Here is a 24,692-nt window from a genome sequence, read left to right on the forward strand (position 1 = left end):
AGTTAAAAAAAGGGTGATTGTGAGGTGGAGTTCAGGGAACAGTTAAGACAGGCACTGGGAGGCAGTGAAGAGTTATCAAATAGCTGGGAAACTACAACAGAGCTAGTAAGGGAGACTGCTAGAAAGGTGCTTGGTGTGACATCTGGACAGAGGAAGGAGGACAAGGAGACCTGGTGGTGGAATGAGGAAGTACAGGAGAGTATACAGAGGAAGAGGCTGGTGAAGAAGAAGTGGGATTGCCAAAGAGATGAAGAAAGTAGACATGAGTATAAGGAGATGAAACGTATGGCAAAGAGAGAGGTGACGAAGGCTAAGGATAAGGCATATGGAGAGTTGTATGAGAGATTGGACACTAAAGAGGGAGAAAAGGACCTGTACCAATTGACTAGACAGAGGGACAGAGCTGGAAAAGATGTGCAGCAGGTAAGATTGATAAAGGATAGTGAGGGAAACGTACTCACAAGTGAGGAGAGTGTGTTGAGTAGATGGAAAGAGTACTTTGAAGGACTGATGAATGAAGAGAATGAGAGAGAAAGAAGGTTGGATGATGTGCGGATAGTGAATCTGGAAGTGAAACAGATTAGCAAGGAGGAAGTAAGGTCAGCTATGAAGAGGATGAAGAATGGAAAGGCTGTTGGCCCAGATGACATACCAGTGGAAGCATGGAGGTGCTTAGGTGAAATGGCAGTGGAATTTTTAACCAGATTGTTTAATGAAATTTTGGAAAGGCAGATGATGCCTGAGGAGTGGAGAAAAAGAGTTTTTGTACCTATCTTTAAGAATAAGGGTGATGTGCAGAGCTGCAGTAACTACAGAGGGATAAAATTGATCAGTCACAGCTTGAAGTTATGGGAAAGAGTAGTGGAAGCTAGGTTAAGAAGGCAGGTGATGATTAGTGATCAGCAGTATGGTTTCATGCCAGGAAAGAGCACTACAGATGCAATATTTGCTCTGAGAGTGTTGTTGGAGAAATACAGAGAAGGTCAGAAGGAGTTGCATTGTGTCTTTGTGGACTTAGAGAAAGCATATGACAGGGTGCCTAGAGAGGAGTTGTGGTATTGTATGAGGAAGATGGGAGTGGCAGAGAAGTATGTAAGAGTGGTACAGGATATGTACGAGGGTAGTGTGACATTGGTGAGGACTGCAGTGGGAGTAACAGATACGTTTAAGGTGGAGGTGGGATTACATCAAGGATCAGCTCTGAGCCCTTTCTTATTTGCAGTAGTGATGGACAGGTTGACAGATGAGATCAGACAGGAGGCCCCATGGACTATGATGTTTGCAGATGACATTGTGATATGTAGTGAGAGTAGGGACCAGGTTGAGGAGACCCTGGAGAGGTGGAGATATGCTTTAGAGAGGAGAGAAATGAAGGTCAGCAGCGCTAAAACAGAATATATATGTGTAAATATGAGGGAGGGTAGAGGAATGGTGAGGATGCAGGGAGTAGAGGTGGTAAAGCTGGATGAGTTTAAGTACTTGGGATCAGCAGTTCAGAGTAATGGTGAGTGTGGAAGAGAGGTGAAGAAGAGAGTACAGGCAGGGTGGAATAGGTGGAGAAGAGTGTCAGGAGTGATTTGTGACAGACAGGTACCAGTAAGAGTGAAAGGGAAGGTCTACAAGAGGGTAGTGAGACCAGCTATGTTATATGGGTTGGAGACGGTGGCATTGACAAAAAGGCAGGAGTCAGAGCTGGATGTGGCAGAGTTAAAGATGTTAAGATTTGCACTGGGTGTGACTAGGATGGACAGGATTAGGAATCAGTATATTAGAGGGTTAGCTCAGGTTGGACAGTTTGGAGACAAAGCAAAAGAGGCAAGATTGCATTGGTTTGGACATGTGCTGAGAAGGGATGCTGGGTATATTGGAAAAAGGATGCTAAGGATGGAGCTGCCAGGTAAGAGGAAAAGAGGAAGGCCTAAGATAAGGTTTATGGATGTGGTGAGAGAGGACATGCAGGCGGTTGGTGTGAAAGAGCATGATGCAGAGGACAGGAAGAAATGGAAACAGAAGATCCGCTGTGGCAACCCCTAATGGGAACAGCTGAAAGAATATGATGCTGAACAAGGTACCATTCATCAGAGTTCAGACTCAAATGTAACAAATTAACATCATATAGAATAGCAGTAACAGTAGAATGTTGTGAAAAAAAATGCTGTCATGGAGACTAATGCCTTCTTCAAAGTATGATGTAGAAATGTCATGTTTATCCTGGTTAAATAATAATATCAAGCTCTTAGTACAAATGTCATCATTATTCTGTCTAAATATAATTAATGTCAATTATGGCAGGTATCACAGCTACGAGTGCTGTTTGATCAATCCTGATATGGTATGCATGGATTCCGCTGTGTCTGGCAGCTAGTACAAATGTCATTATTATTCTCTCTAAACATAATTAATATCAATTATGGCAAGTATCATAGCTTCGAGTGCTGTTTGATTAAGCCTCACATGGTGTATGTGGATGCAACTGTGTCTGGCAGCTGTTATATGTTGCTATTTTCATCTCCGGGAAGCTGTGGTTTGTGGCTTGTGATTGAGGTTTACTGATGCTTGTGTATTAGGAAGAGACATTTGGTTTTTTAGCCTGGATCCAGGGGAAGGGGGTGGATAGAACTGTGATTTTAAATATTTTGGCAGAAAATGGTTTGTTTGTACGTCTGCTGAGTGAGAGGTGGGAAGGCTGGAGGAGTGTGTTGTCTCTTGTTGTGGCAGCTTGTTGGGAGAGTTTTTTTTTTATCTGTTTGTTCTCTGTTCTTTTCCTGGCTGCTGCATCGCTGAAAGGGAGGGAATTTAGGCTTGAAGTTGCAGTGAAGTTAAGCTTTGCTTCAGGTGTATTGTGGGCCTCTAGTATGCAGTACACAGACACACTAACAGAAACAGACACTCCCAGGTTGCTATGGTAACAGAGACAGAGTGACGATAATGTTTAATGGCTCTGAGGAGCCTCTGCGATGATTATCGGCAATGATGTTTTTAGTTAAAAAAAAAAAATATATATATATATATATATATATATATATATATATATATATATATATATATATATAAAATAAAAGGGCTGTTTTAAACCACATGTACACATATTGATGGTCTCCCAACATTTTGTTTAGCTCATTAAGTTGATTCTTGATTAAAAAAAAAAATAATAAGTGCAATTTTATATTTAAAATGTATTTTGGTCCAAACACATTAAGGACTTACAGAACAGTGGAAGTCTGAGTTATTGTAAAAGACTAAGAACACTTGGTCTTGTGCAGTGGTCTGGGAGGTGAGCTTGCTCGGACGTGTTGGGCTTATAGGGATAGCTGAATCTAGGGGTGTTTGGGGTTGCTGGGAAGTGCCAGAGAGTCATCAGATTTCCTTCATGCAAATATCTGTGGGAATGGAAAGTGCATTGAGTGGTTCACTGGCAGAGTGGCCACTGCATGGAACAGGCTGGTAAAATGGAACAGGACAAATATTGGTTTGGATATTTTAAGGACAGCCTGGAAACACACCACATGAACTAGTGAATGGTATTCTGGCAAAACTGGATGGGCATTGTTGCCCATGCTTGAAGTACTGATATGTGTGTATGTAAGGATGGAAATATACTTATATCAAATAAGAAACTAAAAGGGTCTCATAACTTAAAGTCTATGGACTGTATAAACATGCTTGGAATGAGCTAATAATAAGAATAGCCAAAAAAAAAAAAAAAACACACACACAATAGTTAGGTAATGTATGATTTTAGTAAATCTAGATATAAAATATATAATTGTCATATACGATGAATAAGTCTGCTGAATTTAGATATAAAAGACAGGATTTAATAACATGGGCTTGTGTATAATAACATAACTGTCTCAACTTGTCATAAATGACATACACTACATTGAACATCAAGGGGAAGCATGATGATTTTGTTATATGAGTAAATATGCATAACAAGTCATGTAATTGCTTTACTGAAAAAAGGCTGTAGTCACAGAAATATCGATATTTACAACACTTGGACTCTTTATTATTCACTGAGAAAATACATAAGTTAGTGCTTTCGCTCACCTAAATAGGTAGACTTCCTCAGAGCTGTAATTTTGATCAATTTGAAGCTGAATGTAACAACTTAAAGTAATTGCTTTAAATTGAATTGTAGTTTTTGTAACCCATCTTGACCATATATAATACTTAAGCGGTTACCAAGATAACTAATGTTTTATACATGACATCAAACTGACAAAGTTGTTCAAGAGAAACAATAGAAGCCTGAACTTGAAATAGTGTTAAATTGACAATAGACACTCAGTTTAATAACATGGGCGTGTGTATGATAACACTACTGTTTTAACTTGTTATAAATGAAATACACTATAACATCAAGGGGAAGCATGATGATTTTTTCATATAAGTAAATGTCCATAACAAGTCATATAATTGCTTTAACTTGAATTATGGCTTTGTAATACATTTTGCCCATACATAATACTTAAGCTGTTACCAAGGTAACTAATGTTTTATACATAACATCAAACTGACAAAGTTGTTCAAGGGAAACAATAGAAGCCTGAATTAGGAATGTCACATAATGTCAAAAAAAGAGAACCAAGGAGAGAAAGTACTGTCACTTCTTTATTACGATTCCTCACACCAAATAAAATATTATGAACGCCTTCAGTACAATTGGTTTTGACATTAGAGGAAAAAGTGGTATGCACAGGCTTAATGGATCTAGTGCTAAAGAATAACTTTTTGGTATACAATGGCAAATTTTTTCAACAAATACAAGGAGTTGCCATGGGTGTGGCCTGTGCACCCACTTTTGCAAACCTAGTTTTAGCAAATTGGGAAGAAAAGCATATTTTTAACTCCAATTTTGTGAGGTATTGGAAGTTATACAAAAGGTTCCTAGATGATATAATAATTTTTTGGACTAGGGGCCATGACAAATTGGAGGAATTTATTGAATATATAGGGGGAACAACTGATTTCCTTATATTTACATCTATGAATTCAGAAAAAAACATCCAATATCTTGATATAGAGATTCTTAAAGCAAATAATACATTGGAAACTAGTGTTTACAGGAAACCTACTTATGTAAACTCTTTTTTACATTTTAATAGTGCCCATCCAATATATTGCAAAAGAAATTTAGTGAAAGGACAGTTTGTCAGAGGGTCAAGAATGACCAGTAATAATGAAGAATTTACAAAAGAATGTGACCTATTAGAAAAAATGTTTTTAGAAAGGGAATATCCCAGGGAGTTCATTAGAAACTTAAGAATGGAAGTGGAAAGAGGGAGAGTAGATAAATTCAGGCCCATCCTAGGAGAAAAAGAAGGAACAAATATTAGTAATGAGAAAAGGGTAGAATCTGGGGAGGATTTTCAGTAAGCCCTCATACTAGAATATAATGCATTAAATAAAAATATTAAGGTAATATTTCAAAAGGAATGGGAGAAATTTGGCTCCCTCACAGATTTGGATGGGCTCCCTCAAAGGATACCTAAGGTTGTCTTTAAGAATTCCATCAGTATAAAAGGAATACTAGAGACAAAGAATAATTTGTATAGAAAAGGAGAAAGGGACAGTAGAGAAAAAAACAGGGACATTTAGGTGTGGGAAATGCAGACAATGTGAATTCATAATGAATAAAGAAAAAATTTATTTGGAGAGCAGGGGACATTGGTTAACTAATAAGGGATACTTTAATTGTGACTCCAGAGGTCTGGTATATTTTGCTATTTGTGAAAGATGTCTTTCCTTTTATGTGGGCAAGACAGAGAGAACTCTCAAGAAAAGAATATATGGACACATTTATGACATACAAAAGGGGAAAGAGACTAATGCATTGTTTAGACACTCCAAGATTTGTGAGGGATATAAATTTAGTTTTTTTGTCCTGGATCAAGTTAAATGTGATATTAGAGGAGGCCCCTGGGAGGAAACAGTAGGTTACAAGGAATTATGGTGGCAGTTAACTTTAGAAGCAAACAAAGCCCCTGGTCTGAACGAATATATATCCATTTTACCCCTACTAAAATTAAGAGCAGCTAGAATGTAAAAGGAAAAATACAACAAGTGTAATATTAAACAAAAACAGAAGGTGGCACTGTTGTTATGAAATTTTGGGATACTTTTATTTCACTGTTTTGAATGCATCACTGTGAAACGAAATTAATTTTTTAAAGTATATATATTATATATTTTTATAACATTTTTAAATAAATATATACAATTATAAGATATCATGAATGAATGATTTAATAAGTTGTTGATTTTAAATGAAAATTGTAAAATGAATTGTGTCATCATTAATAATTAATGAATTTGGTGGAATATGATTTGCTTATTTAATTAGAAATGAAAGGTTTTTATTGGTTTTTAATTTAAGAGGTTGTATAAAAGACATAGGAAATGAAATAGTTTTTATCTGATGAAGTCCATGCTTGTTGGGACAAAAACTCAATTGTACTGAAGGCGTTCATAACGTTTTATTTGGTGTGAGGAATCGTAATAAAGAAGTGACAGTACTTTCTCTCCTTGGTTCTCTTTTTTTGCTGTTATTCAGTCGAGTGGAGAGATTTCGCTTTTTGGATTAATGTCACATAATGTAACAATCACATTCTGAACAAATGGTAATAAATTGACTAATCACTCAGTTTAACCTTTGCTGATTATACAAAATAGAATGTTGCCATTTAAATCTAAAAACTTTCATTATATGGCATAAAATGGCAATTTATGAACATGGAAAGGGAACTTGTAATTATTAATCACAATAAGTTAATTTGTTGTTTTTAATCTATAATTTCACTCAATTTATAATAAGAAATGACAGATATGAACATCCTTATGTGTAGGAAATGGGAGGAAAAGGGATGCACTGATAATTAAAATGCACTAACTTTCATCAGTGTTTACATAAAACAAACTTGATGCTTTAAGTAAGTTAGCAACAAACAAATTGATTAATTAAATGCTGGCAAACAATGACATATAACTTCTCATACATTTAGTAAAATACATTGTATTATAAACATTAGGCATAATATTATTACAATCTATTTGTATTAAGTAATAAGTTTTGAAAGACTTCATCAATAAGGGTGAATATGTTAAATAACTGTCTGCTATAATCTTTTACTGAGGTTTTATATATATGTCCTACTTTACTATGACTGAATTGCGTGTCATCTATCTTTCATGTAAATATTAATTGATTATACAATAAGTAGACTTTTATATTGTATTAGAATTCTGTCTAATCTACAATAGTATTATATCTGGTCAAAATAATATAAATATTGCTTATTCCTATTACAAATATTTTTCATACGATAATTCAATTTATGGAGCTCAGTTGTTCTGGATTGTCAAGGTATGAGTGATGATCTGATGGACTTAGGTTTAGCCATCAGATTAGGAATGATTTTCATTCCATGGCTAGTGCAGATCTTAGTTTTGTTAACATTTATTAGTTTAAATTTGTTATTTCACAAAAATATTTTTAGTAGCCTGACCAAAACATTATTTTATTGGTAAACACTCAAAGTATAAAACTGATAATTTCTTTTAAAAGATCAAACATATACTTTATAGTTATAAGAGAAAAATGTTTAATAGTCACGATAAAACAAAAAATACATAGTCTAAATAACCTAAGATGGATTTAACTTTATTATCTTTAAATACCAATGGCTTAAACAATCCTAGCAAGAGAGCAAATCTACTGAAATATTTAAAACTGAACAAGGCACACATTGTCTTCCTTCAAGAAATTAATTTCAAAACAAATGACAATTACAAATGGAATCTTAAGGAATATATGATATTGGCACGATCCACTTATAAGACAAAGACAAAAGGGGTAACAATTTAAAACAAATGTGATTAACTCAGAAATTATTTTTAAGTATGAAGATAAAGAAGGCCTTATGGCATTAGTAATAGTTAAATATAATAACAGAATATGGACCCTAGCCAATCTATACTGGTTTCCAGGCATTGGATCAGGAACTGTTAAAAACACTTGGATTTCATTTCCAATAATTATAAAGGCAACTTAATATTAGGAGGAGATTTTAACTGTATATTTGATATTTCTGAAACTACCAATAAAAGACCTCTGTGTACATCTGCTGTATCAAACGCTTTGAACAAGAGGGTAGAATCATTTCATCTTGTAAATACTTTCACATTTAAAAAAGATAAATCTTTATTATTTTCCCATAGATCACAGATTTGGTACCCAAACTAGAATAGATAAAATATTTGCTGCCCACGACTTACACTCTAAAATCATTAATTTCTCAATCACTTTCTGCCCCTTTTTAGACCACAATTCATTGATACTAACACCTCAAAATGGGTACAAACAGTTAATCTTTAACTCCAGAATGCCAGCATATATAACTAAAATTAAAGGGTTCAAACCCTGGTTATTATCTCAATTACAGTTCTTCTTAGATATTAATTACACCACAGACATAAATAAAATAATGATATGGGACTCATTAAAAGCTTACATATATGGTAATACCCTAACTTGGTATAAAAAAATCAGAGAATGGGATTCTGAATTATTAGATCTAGAATCCAAACTTTTCTCAGTAAACGCTGAAAAAATCTAAATCATTTGGAGATGAAGAAGAAAGTAGAAGTATTAAACAATAAATACAATGAAATTCTAACACATAAAACTAGTTTAGATTTAGAAAAACTAAAAATTAATACCTCAACCACTTCTCCCAAGTATCTACATAATTTATACACAAAAATCAAAATACAATCAAAAGGTAATAACATTAAAAGTGTCTTCATGAAAAGAAAGGGAAAAATGTCTCAGATATAAGTGACATTCTTGATGCCTATAGAAATCACTATATGGAACATTTCCAAAAAGAAAATATACATATATTGATCAATTAAATCTAGATGAAAAAATGTTCTAATATAAAAAAAAAATACCAGAAAAATGTAAACTAGATCTGCAAGCACCCATATTCTACAAAGAAATTACAGATACAATAAAAGAGGTGAAAATAATAAAGTTACATATATAGATGGCATAATTATGGAAATATATAAACTTTTTCCTTCAAAGATACTATCCCTCTTCCATAAAACTCTATTAGAAATTCAGTCACAAGCTTTAATACCACCCTCTTGGAGATATTCCTTAATCACACCAATCCTAAAGGAAAACAAATCCCCAAACCTCTGTACCTCATATAGACCTATATCATTATTAAATAATGACTACATAATATTTATGACAATATTAACTAACAGAATGAAAATACCATTATCCAAAACAATAAATAATGATCAAACTGGATTTATATATCATAGATACACACAACATATTAAAATGATAGTTTTTCTTATAGATTATGTTAATAAAGAAAATAAACAAACACTCATAATTGGCTTAGATATAGAGAAAGCCTTTGATTCTCTAAATTAGGACTATTTATTCAAAATTCTGGTGTTATTTAAATTTTCTCCTTCCTTTGTTCATCTACTAAAGAATATATATACAAATAATTTAGCGTATGTTAAGCTAGGTCCTTTCACCTCTAAATCTATACATATAACAAAGGGTACTAAACAAGGATGTCCCATGTAACCGATTCTATGTGCTTTGGCTATTGAAATATTGGCAGATTCAATACGTAACAATACAAAAATCAAAGGAGTAGATGTTTATGAACAATACAATTCTAAAGTAATGCTCTTTGCTGATGACATATTATTAACATTATCCAATACAAAAGAGACATTAGAAGAATTAGATATGCTAACTGACACATTTTACAGGACTTCAGGATTCCATTTCAATAAATCAAAATCAAGATTTTTATTTTTAAATATAAAAAAAAGAATTGCAGACAAAGAGGAATCACATTATAGGGAAGCAAGAATCTACCTTAAAATATCTAGGAATTGAGTTATGCAAAGATAATAATGAATTAGTCTCAAAAACTACAATAATAACATCAATACAATTAAAATCTCTGTTGAAAAGTAGAACAAAATAATGTTAACATTTGAAGATAGACTACAGTTAATAAAAATGGTTTTACTACCCAAGATTCTCTATATAGCTTTGGCAATACAACTGTTACCAGAAAGGAATATGCTCAAAGAAATAAACTCATGCCTAATAAATTTTTTATGATTTCCCAAAAGAAACAAAATAGCTTTAATACATCATATCTGACCATGGACACAGGGAGGATTAACTTTTCTGATAGAGAAACATATATAAAAGCATCAATATTTAAAACAATCTCAGATTGGATAAGTCCAAATTATTCTGCAAATTGGAAAGAATTACTAATGATAATTTCAATAAATGAATTTGATTTACGAAAAAAATTCAAATAACAGATAAAAACAATTAGCCATGTCACATATTATGTATTAGTATGCAATATAACATAACTAAGCCCACTAAAACTCGTATGATTAATTATTACATTGGCTCATTTAGGAAAGTTATTAATACAAATATAGATTTAAAAGTCTGGTTTGATTTTTTAACACCATTCATAGTTACAAAGAGCTGTCCACATAAAATATACAGAGAAATAATTAATTCCTGAGAACAGAAAGGATTTGTTATTTGGTTTCAATGTATCAAAGAACTAAAAGTTCTGGATATGCAAACAATAGAAACAACATACAAAATTCCACAACAAGATTGGCTAACTATGCAAAGAATTCTGACATATTTGCAAGATTTATGCAGAATAATTAGTAATTCTTCATTTAAAGAAATACCTAAACTTACGAAATACTTATATGAAATCATATATAATGATTATGACATGGGAAATAGTATTTTGAAATTTTACAATATATTGATAAATTATAAAACAACACCCAAATCCTCATATTGGAATTATATAACAAAAGGACACTCATTATAGCTAACTGAAGAAATTAAATCAAATATTTTATTATCAATAGAACATACATCCTTTGCACAATACTGGAAAGTTTTTAATTGGAAATGCTTGCACAGAACATTCTTAACTCCAGATAGAATTACTAAAATCAATTCTTCCACAAAGGGAATATGTTGGAGGTGTGAAGAAATATATAATGCAGATTGGAATCACATTTTTTCCAACTGTGTTAAAATTAAGCCATTTTGGAATGGTATTAAAAACTTTTTATAAGCTTTAGTTAATGAATCTTTTAACTTATCTAAAGCTCTAGTATTATTAAATGTGTAAGAAGGTCCTCATTTGAATGAGTCAAATATGTACCTAGTATGGACAATACTTGCACTCTCAAAGAAGTGTATAACAAGAAGATGGAATACAAACACAATACCGACTTTGGAAGACTTCTACAGCCTACTGAAGATCACAGCATTGCTGGAAATCAAAAGTAAAGTATTAAGGATTCATCCTAAGCCATTTATTAACAATCCATGGAAAAAAGTCTTATCATTGATTGACACTTTACAATAACTGAACAGATACACTCTGATAACTGGATTGTTATACCTGTAAAGTAATTATATATATTGAGCTCTGTTATAGTGTCAGGCTGATGTAAATAGTGCACATAGTTATTAAGATGTTATATACAAATACTATGCAATGTATTCAACTGTATTTGGAAAATAAAAAAAATTTTGAGGAGAAAGATGGCCAGTGGATCTTTTTACTCATTACATAATGAACTGTTACAGAAACATCCATGCCAAGCATTTGAAGCTCAACCAACATATAAATAAAACATTTTGGAGGGCTAGATTCACTACCTTGTGGTTGCCAGTTCTTTGGCACAAATTGTCCCTACATGTTAAGTAGAGTGACACCCTTACCTACTTTAGTACTATGCTTGATGATTGGATAGGTGCATGTAACGTCCGTCCTGATCCGACATGTTTTTCCTTCCTAGAAGTAGAGGGCACATCTTGATGGTGGTATTTGGGAAAACACACATGGTGCTTAAATTTTTGCCTTGAAGATCCTTTGATCCTATAATCTTATGATTCTATAAACTGACTAACAACTAATCACTTTAAAATGTATTAAACCAAATAACTGATAAAAATAAAAATAATAAACTCGGTGATAAACTAAACTGTGCTTTAATGCAGAAATTCAGACAAAAATACAGAAAGCGCTTTCATCTTTTCATACACAAGACTTCTTCAGACTGAATTAAAACCTCTCACTTCATTCATTAAATACTAAAAGTTATCAACACATGACATTCCCAATTAATGTCTTAACCCTTTCTTTCTCACATAGGCTACAAAATCTTCTCTGTTGTTTAGCCCAGGGGGATAGCAGGCATTCAACTTAACCTGCCATGTATATTCCAACCATCCCAACTCCTCCTCAGCATTCAACTTGATCTCATAGTCAGCAATATTTCCCAAAACCAAAAATTTTAAATTGATTTTACAACCCCCCCCCATTTTATAATGTGTACCAAAAGCATTAGCTTCATTGCCAATTTCCACAGCTCTTTTGTGTTCATACATTCTTTTGAACAGCTCCCTACTAGTACGGCCAACATAGAATGCATTGCAAGACTGACATACAATTAGATAAACAACAAACTTTGATTTGCATATGTAAACCTTGTTTTTTCATATATTTTTACATCATTAATAACAATTTCACTGACTCCTTCATAAATTAAATCACAGAAATTTCATGTCAAACATTTTTCCATCCTGCCTCTTGTATAAAAGACCTGGGATTCAAACTGCTTTGGAAAAAGTTTTTAAAACTCTTTCCCTTTTTGTACAGAAAGCATGGACCATTACCAACTGCTTCTAGTACTTCTTCACTGCTCTTCAAAATTTTCCAATTTGTTCTGATAATCTGTTTGATGGCTTCCGAATCTACTCTATTCGATATTTGCATAGCAGTTCCAAAGCCATTGTTGATATTTTTATTAGAAAAAAGTTCTAAATTTTCTCTAGTTCTTTTGACTTCACTAAGTTTACTTCTCACTAATTCATTTGAATAGCCTCTAGCTACAAACTTGTTACATATAGCTTTGCTCTCTTTAATAAAATCAGCATAATCTAAAGTAAGTTGATGTGCCCTCATCAGTTGACCCTTAACAATATTTTCTTTCATATATCTGGGATGCATGCTTGAAAAGTGTAAATATGCATTGTTTTGCACATTCTTTTTGTTAATTTTAGTAGCTAACTTGCCATTTTCTTTATATACTACTACATCCAAATATGAAATACTTTTGTCATTCAAAACTGAAGTAAATTTCAAATACGTACAAACCTTGTTTATATTCAGCAAGAAAGATTCAAGGGACTCCAACCCCCCTCTCCAAACAATAAACAAATCATCTATAAAGCATTTGTAACAAAGTATATTGTTTTTGAATGTATCAATCAAAATACGTCTTTTCTCCCAACCATTCATGAAAATGTTGGCATAACTGGATGCCATCGCTGCACCTATTCTACTCCATTTTTTTAATGGAAAAAATCATCTTTAAACTTGAAGTAGTTATAGCTCAAAATAACATCTAACATTTCCATAAGTAAACTCGTAGTATTATCGGAAAACAAACCTGAACTTAAAAGCTCTAATCTCACTGTTTCCATTTCTTCTTCATTGGGAATAACTGTATATAAAGACTTCACATCTAAAGTGACTAAAATGTCTGACTCAATAACATTCACTTTTTTGATGTGTCCAATAAAATCAAAGGTTTCTTTAATATAAGCACTGCCTCTGACCGCTTCCTTTTGTAAATGTTTGTCTACAAAAATAAAAATGGCTTCAGTTTTGGTCCCTTCACTTGTTACTATAGGCCTGAACATAGGGTCTTCCAGATCTTTATGTATTTTAGCCAAGCCAAAAATTCTACTAAATTTAGGAGCTGCATTTGAAATATATTTCTTAGTATCCTCTGTGATCCTTCCTGTATAAAACCATTCCTCAATTAAGGAATCAATAAAACAATATGATTTTTTAACAGCAGAAAAACTAACTTTTTCATAGAATTCATCATCATCCAACATGTGATACATTTTCATATCATAATAATCTCTATCTAGTACTACCAAAGCATTTCCTTTATCTGCTTTGCTAACAAGAATTTTGTCATCATTAACTAAATCAAAAAACAGCTTGCACTCGTTTGCAGACATATTATGATATTTGAAACTACTTTTGTTGTTCAACAATTCAATAATTTCAAGCTCAGTCATACTAAGAAACATTTCCAATTCCTTTCTCAAAGGAGGATTAAAAGTACTTGGTCTACTGAACTCTTTACTTACATTGTTGTTACTATTTTTAAACAAAACTTTGAAATTCAGTTTCCTGACAAAATCTTTCAGCTCATTCAGCACATCACACTTGTTTGCTCTAGTAGATGGAACAAAATTCCAACCCCTACTCAGAATGTCACAAGTCTTGGCATCCAAAAGTTTGGATGATAAATTGACAATTAAATAACTTCTCGGATCAAAAGTACCTGAAAACCAGTTATTTCTTCCATTTCTTCCACACCTTCTTCTTGGACTGATTGTTGTAATTCCCTGTGGTAGATGATGTTACTTTTGCCCAAGTCCTTCGGCCATTTGGCCCTTTCTGATAAACCTGCACCTTCTGTGCCTGCTGTCCCTGCTGAAAATTTTGTGAAGGCATAGGACAAGCTTGTGCATTGGAAATCACCACTTCATTTTGTTGCCCACACTGCGCTAGACATTCCGAACGTCTTGGCCTTTCCTTGTCTCCACTTGCAGTCAATGCTGCCTCATTTTCAATTCTCAAGTGTGTTGCATCAGGCACTACGTCAGTGTGCCTTGTTGTTACTCTAATATAAGTGTTTCCTTCCTCATATTCTTTAAGGTCACGCTGAAACTTTTTAATTTTCCATTTGGACAAAAGGTTGTTTTCTTTTGCTAATTTGTCTTGAATAAGACTACATTTGGCAACAAAATTGTCATCAGTCAACTGATCTTTAAGAGAAAAGAAACTAGAATTTATTTTATTATTCAGTTGTTCAATTTTTAGTTTATTGAACTCGGACAGCATTTCAACATATTGTAGCCCCACCTTTTGGTTTAATTCGACCCATCTGTCAATAAAGTCTTGGGGTAAATCATTCCCATTTGGCATTTTTGTAATTCTGAGGCCCTTTGGAACCCTCTTAACATGCAAACAGTTATCAAAATAAGCAACATCCCATGGTAGATGCTTTAGCTTTATGAGATCTTTTTCTAGATCTTTAAATAGCTCATAAGCATCAAAAGAATAACTGTTACTGGTGCCTTCATTGCTTAGAGTAAAAAAAACATCACCTGGAGGGGCCAAACAGTTTGACAACAGCTCATTAATTCTTTTTGGTAACTGTCCATGCCTTGTTGCTCCAACATTCAGCAAGCCTTCCTGATTTAACATCAGCGACCCGCTTGGGCCATCATGAAGAGTACATCCAGTTGGAATCATCAAAAAACTAGAACCTGCTTGGCTCACCTTGAAACGTAACAAAAATAAATCACTTTAAAATATATTAAACCAAATAACTGATAAAAATAAAAATAATAAACTCGGTGATAAACCAAACTGTGCTTTAATGCAGAAATTCAGTAAACATCCAGTAAATCACATGACATTCCCAATTAATGTCTTAACCCTTTCTTTCTCAAATAGGCTACAAAATCTTCTCTGTTGTTTAGCCCAGGGGGATAGCAGGCATTCAACTTAACCTGCCATGTATATTCCAACCATCCCAACTCCTCCTCAGCATTCAACTTGATCTCATAGTCAGCAATATTTCCCAAAACCAAAAATTTAAAATTGATTTTACAACCCCCCCATTTTATAATGTGTACCGAAAGCATTAGCTTCATTGCCAGTTTCCACAGCTCTTTTGTGTTCATACATTCTTTTGAACAGCTCCCTACTAGTATCGCCAACATAGAATGCATTGCAAGACTGACATACAATTAGATAAACAACAAACTTTGATTTGCATGTATAAACCTTGTTGACATATATTTTTACATCAATAACAATTTCACTGACTCCTTCATAAATTAATTCACAGAAATTACATGCCAAACATTTTTCCATCCTGCCTCTTGTACTAAAAGACCTGGGATTCAAACTGCTTTGGAAAAAGTTTTTAAAACTCTTTCCCTTTTTGTACAGAAAGCGTGGACCATTACCAACTGGTTCTAGTACTTCTTCACTGCTCTTCAAAATTTTCCAATTTGTTCTGATAATCTGTTTGATGGCTTCTGAATCTACACTATTCGATATATTTGCATAGCAGTTCCAAAGCCATTGTTGATATTTTTCTTAGAAAAAAGTTCTAAATTTTCTCTAGTTCTTTTGACTTCACCAAGTTTACTTCTCACTAATTCATTTGAATAGCCTCTAGCTACAAACTTGTTACATATAGCTTTGCTGTCTTTAATAAAATCAGCATCATCTAAAGTAAGTTGATGTGCCCTCATCAGTTGACCCTTAACAATATTTTATTTCATATATCTGGGATGCATGCTTGAAAAGTGGAGATCCTTTGATCCTATAATCTTATGGTTCTATAAACTGACTAACTAAACTAAGCTAACTAAACAACTAAGTAACAAACTAAATGAGTTACAGGAGGTCAAGGGCATCATTAAAACCTAGTGATATCTAGCAAAGACCAGAAATGATTTCTTTATGAAAGGAATCTAGCAATTCTTATTTATTTCTAAAATTTCCTTTTAACACTTTGCATTGATTTTTCTTGCTGTAGTTCATTCATATTCATCTGTGCACTGTGAGCTGCCTATCACAGGACACAGGGCACATTTTCTACAACAGTAATGATGATTTACCTCATAAAGAAAACTTCCTGGCTCCTCAGTGCACTGCAGAGTGGCAGAGTCAGTGTACTGTGCTGTAGTATACCATTCATATTACTACTACAGTCCGAACTTGCCATTTTGAGGGTTAGTTGCAAGACAAACCACAAAGCAAGTCATCCAGTGAACCACCCTGCATCTGAAGAAGATAGAGTAAATGAAAACAATTCTGCACTGGTAAGGACATGCATAGAATCATAACTGTGCATGAAACTAAGAAATGGAACAGCCTCTGCCAATGAAAAAGGGTAAGCAAAGGCAGGGAAACACAGTGAGACAACCTGTGTGTCTGAAGAGGATGTCCAGCAGAAAATGTTGCATTAAACACTACTACTTTTCTAAATTTTGCCAGTGTAAGTTCTTACCCAGCAAAGCAGGGTCAGTGAACTGTGCTGTAGTATACCACTCATATTACTACTAAGGTCTGAGCTTGCCATTTTGAGATATCTACATATGTTCATGTTTTAGAGGCATGCACACTGCGTTAAACTACTTCACCATGGTGATTACTGGATATAGAGCAAAAGATCTCCATGGTGATTATTGGACACAGGGCAGAAGATCTCCCTGGTGATTACTGGCTATAGGGCAGAAGATATAGCATATGAAGTATATAGGGCAAACAACACAAGTCAGAAAACGTTGATGGAAAGTATTTTGCTCATCACATACTCCTGCATGCACCTTCATATTTACATCTCATTAAAACTTTGTACTCAGTGTCTGAATTAAGAGACTACATTCAGCTACACTGTTGGGTGGTGCTCATGGAAAAGTATGCTATTCTGTTGGGTGAGGCTCATGGAAATGCATCCTACTCTGTTGGGTTGTGCTCATGGAAATGCATCCTACACTGTTGCATGGTGCTTGTGGAAATGCATTCTACACTGCTAGGTGGTGCTTATGAAAATGTATCCTACACTGTTGGGTGGTGCTCATGGAAATGCATCCTATACTGTTGGGTAGTGCTTGTAGAAATGCATTCTACACTGTTGGGTGGTGCTCATGGAAATACATTCTACACTGTTAGGTGGTGCTCATGGAAATGCATCCTACTCTGTTGGGTCATGCTCATGGAAATGCATCTTACTCTGTAAGGTGGTGCTTGTGGAAATGCATTCTACACTGTTGGGTAGTCCTCATGGAAATGCATCCTACACTGTTGGGTGAAGCTTGTGGAAATGAATTCTACACTGTTGGATGGTGCTTATGGAAATGTATCCTACACTGTTGGATGGTGCTCATGGAAATGCATCCTACACTGTTGGGTTGTGCTTATAGAAATGCATTCTACACTGTTGGATGGTGCTTGTGGAAATGCATTCTACACTGTTGGATGGTGCTTGTGGAAATGCATCTTACACTGTTGGGTGATGCTCATGTAAATCTATCTTACCATTTTGGGTGGTATTTGTGGCAGTGCATCCTACACTGCTGGGTGGTGCTGGTAAAACTTCACATTATTCTTCTGTGTAATGTTTGATTAGTGCAGACGGAGTCGCATGCTACACTGCTGGATAGCAACGGTGGAACTGCACATCACACAGTTGATCAGTGTTGATAGAACTTGGACAGTGCAAGTCGATATGTGCATTGTACTGTTAGATAATGTTGGCAGAACTGTACACTGTGATGTGTATGGCTACTAGAACCACACCCAAGTCTGATGGGTCGTGTTTGTGGAACCATACACTATGATGGGTATGGTTACTACAATCACATGCTAGACCGATGGGTAGTGTTCATGTAACTGTACACTGTGATGGGTATGGCTGCTAGAACCACATGCTAGTCTGATGGGTAGTGCTGGTGGAACTGTACACTATGATGGGTATGGCTACTAGAACCACATGCTAGTCTGATGGGTAGTGCTGGTGGAACTGCACACTATGATAGGTATGGCTGTTAGAATCACATGTTAGTCTAATGGATAGTATTAGTAGAACTATATGCTGTGATGGGTATGGCTTCTAGAACCACATGCTAGTCTGATGGGTAGTATTGGTAGAACTGTACACTATGATAGGTATGGCTTCTACAACCATATGCTAGTCTGATGGGTAGTGTTGGTGGAACTGTACATGGTGATGTGTATGGCTTCTAGAACCACATGCTAGTCTGATGGGTAGTGTTGGTGGAACTGTACACTGTGATGGGTATGGCTTCTAGAACCCCCATGCTAGTCTGATGGGTAGTGCTGGTGGAATTGTACACTATATTGTTGGGCAATGCTGCTGGAACTGCATACTACAGTTCTGGGTACTGCTGACTGAAGTATACATTAAGCAGTGAGGGTACTGGAGCAAATACACACTTTTAGTGCTGGTTGAACTTTACACTGCTTTACTGGACAGTGTTGGTAGAACTGCATGTTATACCTTTGGGTAGTGCCTGTGGAACTGCAATCTACAATTTTGGAGCAGCTTATTTACCTGACAGGTAGTGGTAGTGTGAGCTTATGGGTTATAGTTCGCTACCTTAAGCTTTGATGAGGATATATATATATATATATATATATATATATATATATATATATATATATATATATATATAGTTGCCTGACTTTATGCCTCTTTGTATTTGTGATTTATACTGTATGTATGTGCATGTGGGGATCTGTGTTTGGCTGACATTTTTATTATGGAGGACCTCCTCACATTCCTTCGTTTCTCCTCCATTAGCTGTGTTGCACTGACAGAACAGTGGGTTCCTGACAGTTTTAGGCCACAGCAGCTCTTCCTTTATGTTATCGTGAATTACATGTCAATTACACAGTACTCCTCCCCAAAGTACAGTAATATTGATGTATATGTGGGGATGCCCATTAGTCAGTGCGTACCCAGCATGCCTTTTTGTAGGGAGTGTGAGCTGTTGTGAATTCTGCTTCAGTGGTTTCACTGCAGCCCTCCGTACTGTGCACTATGTCGTTGAATCCTATCCATTAGGGGTAAGACACATTAGTCCTTTACATGAACATAAATCTTCACATTCATTTCTAAACAGCCATGCGGATGTATTGCAAGTATCTAGCTTTACATCATATGACAGACTCTTCTCGAACACATATGATGTCAAAGACAATGACATCACATATTTGATAAAAGGTAATTATTAGGTAGACTAAGACTAACTGCACTGACCCCTGTGAAGAGCTTTTATTCACATTTCTGTCTATTTACTATCCACTCAGACATTTTTGAATTAATGCCAAGGAAAAATGTAGAAATGTACAAGGAATACTAGTACATTAATTATGAATGTTAATATACTCTAGGCAGTAGCCTTCCTTACATTTTAACAAAGAAATGTGTCTTAAATGCATGTTATGGACTCTTTTGTTCATGGCACATTTTCTGAAATATATGAGGCTTTCTTATTATGCTCTCTAAAAGCATCTCTGTCACAGCACTTGCTTGAATTTTTGCCATGTGATTATTTTAATGGTTGTGACTTGCCATTTTTTGAAATCGAATAATATCCATATTATAAAACGATCTGAAGGTCCCATCATTTTTCTTTCTTTCGATAAGTCATCATCGTAAGTGTGTTACGGAGTAACTCTGGGTAAGCTAATATCACCAATAGTAAGACAGAAAATAGAAGGTTGATATGGTCACATCACTGATGAATTTTCTAATACCTGAATTATTTATAAGCCCATGCTAACATTAAAGAAAAATAATAATTCAATTAAAAAGTAGATGGCATCATTCAAAGGAAGTAGAAAAGAGATAATATTGATGAGAATAAGGAAATGATTCACCATTCCTCGTGCCTACTGAGGACTCCTGCTGGACATATAGTCAGAAACAGGATCACGTGAATGTCCTATGGGGGAAAGCTGGAGTTTACATGACAAAGGACTATTAAGGGTCCATATTGCTCAAATGAGGGTATAAACAGGATCATAACTTTAAAGTATGATAGGTTTCTGCATACAACAAACTAGTAAACTAGTAAACTATGCTTTAACAACAGATTCAACCACAATAAGCATGGGTACTGCACTTTGAAAAGTGTGTGTGTGTGTGTGTGTGTGTGTGTGTGTGTGTGTGTGTGTGTGTGTGTGTGTGTGTGTGTGTGTGTGTGTGTGTGTGTGTGTGTGTCTGTGTGTGTCTGTGTGTGTATGCATGCACATGTCTCTGTGCACGTGTGTGTGTGTGTGTGTGTGTGTGTGTGTGTGTGTGTGTGTGTGTGTGTGTGTGTGTGTGTGTGTGTGTGTGTGTGAAGTCTCTGTGCACGTGTGTGTGTGTGTGTGTGTGTGTGTGTGTGTGTGTGTGTGTGTGTGTGTGTGTGTGTGTGTGTGTGTGTGTGTGTGTGTGTGTGTGTGTGTGTGTGTGATGATTGCAGGATAAATTTAACAAAATGGCAGTGTATTAAAACAAACAACCTGGAAGGATGGAAGAAAGTGAAAATCAAAGCTGCCGCTGGCTCAGATGCAACACATAGTTATGCAATTATGTGAAGCAAGTAAGTCTGAGGAAAAATAATAAGACAAACAAAATAACAAAGGCACTGCAATTCTGCAAAGGAACTTTGGGAAAGGTTAGAAAAGATGATACATCGGAGATGATCACAGTTAAAGCAAAGTGCCAATCACTGTAAACATGACAGTACAGGAGGAGATACAGTATTCTATTTTATAATGAGAAAAATACAAACAAAACAAAAAAAGCGAGACTGTGATATGGATAATGAATACATAACAAAAGACAGATGTATTTAATAATACTTTTGCTCAGCATTTGCTATAGTGACAGAAAAGAAAGTGTATAAAACAAAGGAAATGTCCTCTGAGCATAATTCTTTGTGCAAAAGGACTTGAAGTAGCTCAAAATGCAAAAATGTGGCATGCCAAGTTTAATGACAGAATTCAAATTTAGTGGGATAGAACCTAATTTTATTATAGCCTACCTTTCTGAATATGGTATAGAGCAATAGAAGGATACCTGAAGAAAAGAGCAAGGCAAATATTATTTCACTTCAGAAATGTAATGGCAGGGCAGTAACATGAAATTACAGACCATTCAGATCGACCTCAGTAGTACGAAAATGATTCCATCATTTTTAGAAAAAGAAACTTTTGGCTGGAATGAAAATATGATTATTGCAAAATGGTTATTCCTTACCACACAGCGGGCTTACCACTTGCAGGAATCTTTTGACCTTTCCAGTTCAGAGACCACCTTACCACATTCATTTCATACTAATGGGAGCATCAGCATGGAAGGCACTGCCGCTAATGCTGAGATAGTAATGAAGTCATCTTGTAACCTTGGAAAGTGGCTAATGTTAATTAGCATCTAGTGTCACCCAAAAATGTCCAAGGCTGCACATTTACAATGCCAATCAATTCAGAGAATCACTCAGATACATAAATTACTGCATTCGGGGGGAAAATATAATGCTGATGGTGAAAGATGGTGTGTGTCACCCACTAAATTCAATGGAAGAAATGATTGTGCAGTTAGACTCAGCAAAGTGCAGTAAAGGTATAGGGATGGGAGTATGGCTTTGTGTTTGTGTGTGCAACTGTGTATGCATGTCTGTAGGAGTACAAATGTAGTCAGATGAAGTTTTTTTCTGTGTGTGTGTGTGTGTGTGTGTGTGTGTGTGTGTGTGTGTGTATTTGTGTTTTCATGTGTGTGTGTGTGTATCTGTGTCTGCTTGGGTGGTCACAGTAGGGGAGTTAGGTGTGTGTGTGTGTGTGTGTGTGTGTGTGTGTGTGTGTGTGTGTGTGTGTGTGTGTGTGTGTGTGTGTGTGTGTGTGTGTGTGTGTGTGTGTGTGTGTGTGTCTGTGTCTGCTTGGGTGGTCACAGTAAGGGGGGTTAGGTGTGTGTGTGGGTGTGTGCGGCTGCATGTGGGTGCGTGTGCATGTGTGCGTGTGTGTGTGTGTGTGTGTGTGTGTGTGTGTGTGTGTGTGTGTGTGTGTGTGTGTGTGTGTGTGTGTGTGTGTCTATGTGTACATGCGCCATATGTATGTGTGTGTGTGTGCATATGTGTGAGTGTGTGTGTTTATATATGTCCACAGAAGATATGCAATTAAAGTATGACTGCATTGAAAGCAATACATTTAGGGAAATTAATCAGGCTGCAGCAGGTAGTATGAGTGCAGTATAGTTGTATCTCTTGATTATCCAGAATTTTGCAGAATGCTCAGATTTGTGCTTATATTTTTGATCAGTTACTCATAAAATTGTGTTTTTCAGGTACATCATTGACGATTGATGACAGTAAGTAATGACAAACTTTTGAGTTTCAAAATTCTTATCCTTTAAAATATGCATACTAATTGCAAACCCTGTTATTATATCCTCTATCCATATTTATAAGAGACATATTTGAATTTTTTGCCTGGTTTTGAGCTTTTGTTCCACCATTTATTTGGCTTTGTCCAGAATTCTTAAGCTATGAGATTGAAAAATTTGAATATACTAACCTAGCACTGCTTAGATGGCATCGATCAGTTTATTTATATAAGAAGTCCCACTACAGTTTCAGTTAGTGGACTGTTTCATATCATAAAAGCCTATTAGCTTGATGCCTGCTAGGACATGACAAGTTTTCAGATTTTCTGAACTATCTGTCATAGTCCTCAGCAGTGTATGATTTATTCATATTCATTAAGGTACCAGGAATCTTTACTCATACTGGTGAGTTATTCTTCCCAGACTGCAACTAAATGGATTAAACTGTTGTCACTGTTGCTGAAGCTCTAAGTAGAAAGTATAACCATTTTATTAAAAATACAGGGTTGGAGACCAAGGCAATTTAGGATCAGGGGGAGTAAGAGGTAGCACTGGACCTCAACCAGCCTCTGAAATGAGAAGAAGTCTCTTGCTCTTACAATAAAAAGTTTTGAAATTCAGGGGGAAATGGTAGCACTTGAACTGTACTAAAACAAATGTGATAATTGCTGCTAGTCGATTCCACACTTTAGTGTGAAGATTGCAAATCTGAGAGCAGTATTTAATAAAATTATGAAATCAAAAAGTGAGCTCTTCGTTAATTTAATTTACTACTCCCAAAAAATAATTTCTTTGTTGCCAAGTATTTTCAGGTTTAGTAAACATCATACTGTTGACAATGGTAAAGCAAATCTTCTAACAAGACTTGTAGTCTTTAGTAAAGTATTAGCTTACGTTTACCTTATTCTTAAAATGCATTTTATTATTTTTCTGGTTCTGGCATTCATTATCTCAGACACTGATGTGTATTCAGTGAGACTAATTGATTGAGCACCTTTATTAAAATAAGTAATTTTTGTGAAAGACTGCATTCTTTGTATGTTTCTACAGCTAGACTGCTACTGTTTTATGAAAGTTAAGCATCTAGCCACTGTAAAGCAGTGTATTTTTTCTAAAAATATTTCAAGAGTGCATAAACTAAAGCACTGCTGGTGATTCTCTGCTGGGTGAGGAGAGTAAACCTATATATTTTGTCTGTGACTTGCTGGTAAGAGTTGTTTTCTGTTGTAAGAAATCTAATCGGCCTGGTGCTTTTGATCTATGTGAGTGGTCAACACTTAAATTATCTAAGCTGCACATTTCACATGTTTTTTCAGTGGTTAAATTGTTTCTTGAGTGATACTTAAATACACAGTGAATTTCTGAGCCTTTGTCTTTTCTAAAAATATTTCAAACCTGTATAAACTAAAGCACTGCTGGTGATACCCTACTAGTTTTCCCACCCTCACATTTGTTGATTTGCTTTTTAAATCTGATGATTTTTAAGCTGCCTACCCCTAGTGTAAATTGAGTGTAATACGTTTCTCCCTTTCTACACTGCTTTTGATATCTTTAATTATTTATTTGCCTTTCTTTGCTTA

The sequence above is a fragment of the Protopterus annectens genome, chromosome 12.part0 (assembly GCF_019279795.1).
Source record: "Protopterus annectens isolate FY-2018-M chromosome 12.part0, PAN1.0, whole genome shotgun sequence".
NCBI classification, from domain to species: Eukaryota; Metazoa; Chordata; order Ceratodontiformes; family Protopteridae; genus Protopterus; species Protopterus annectens.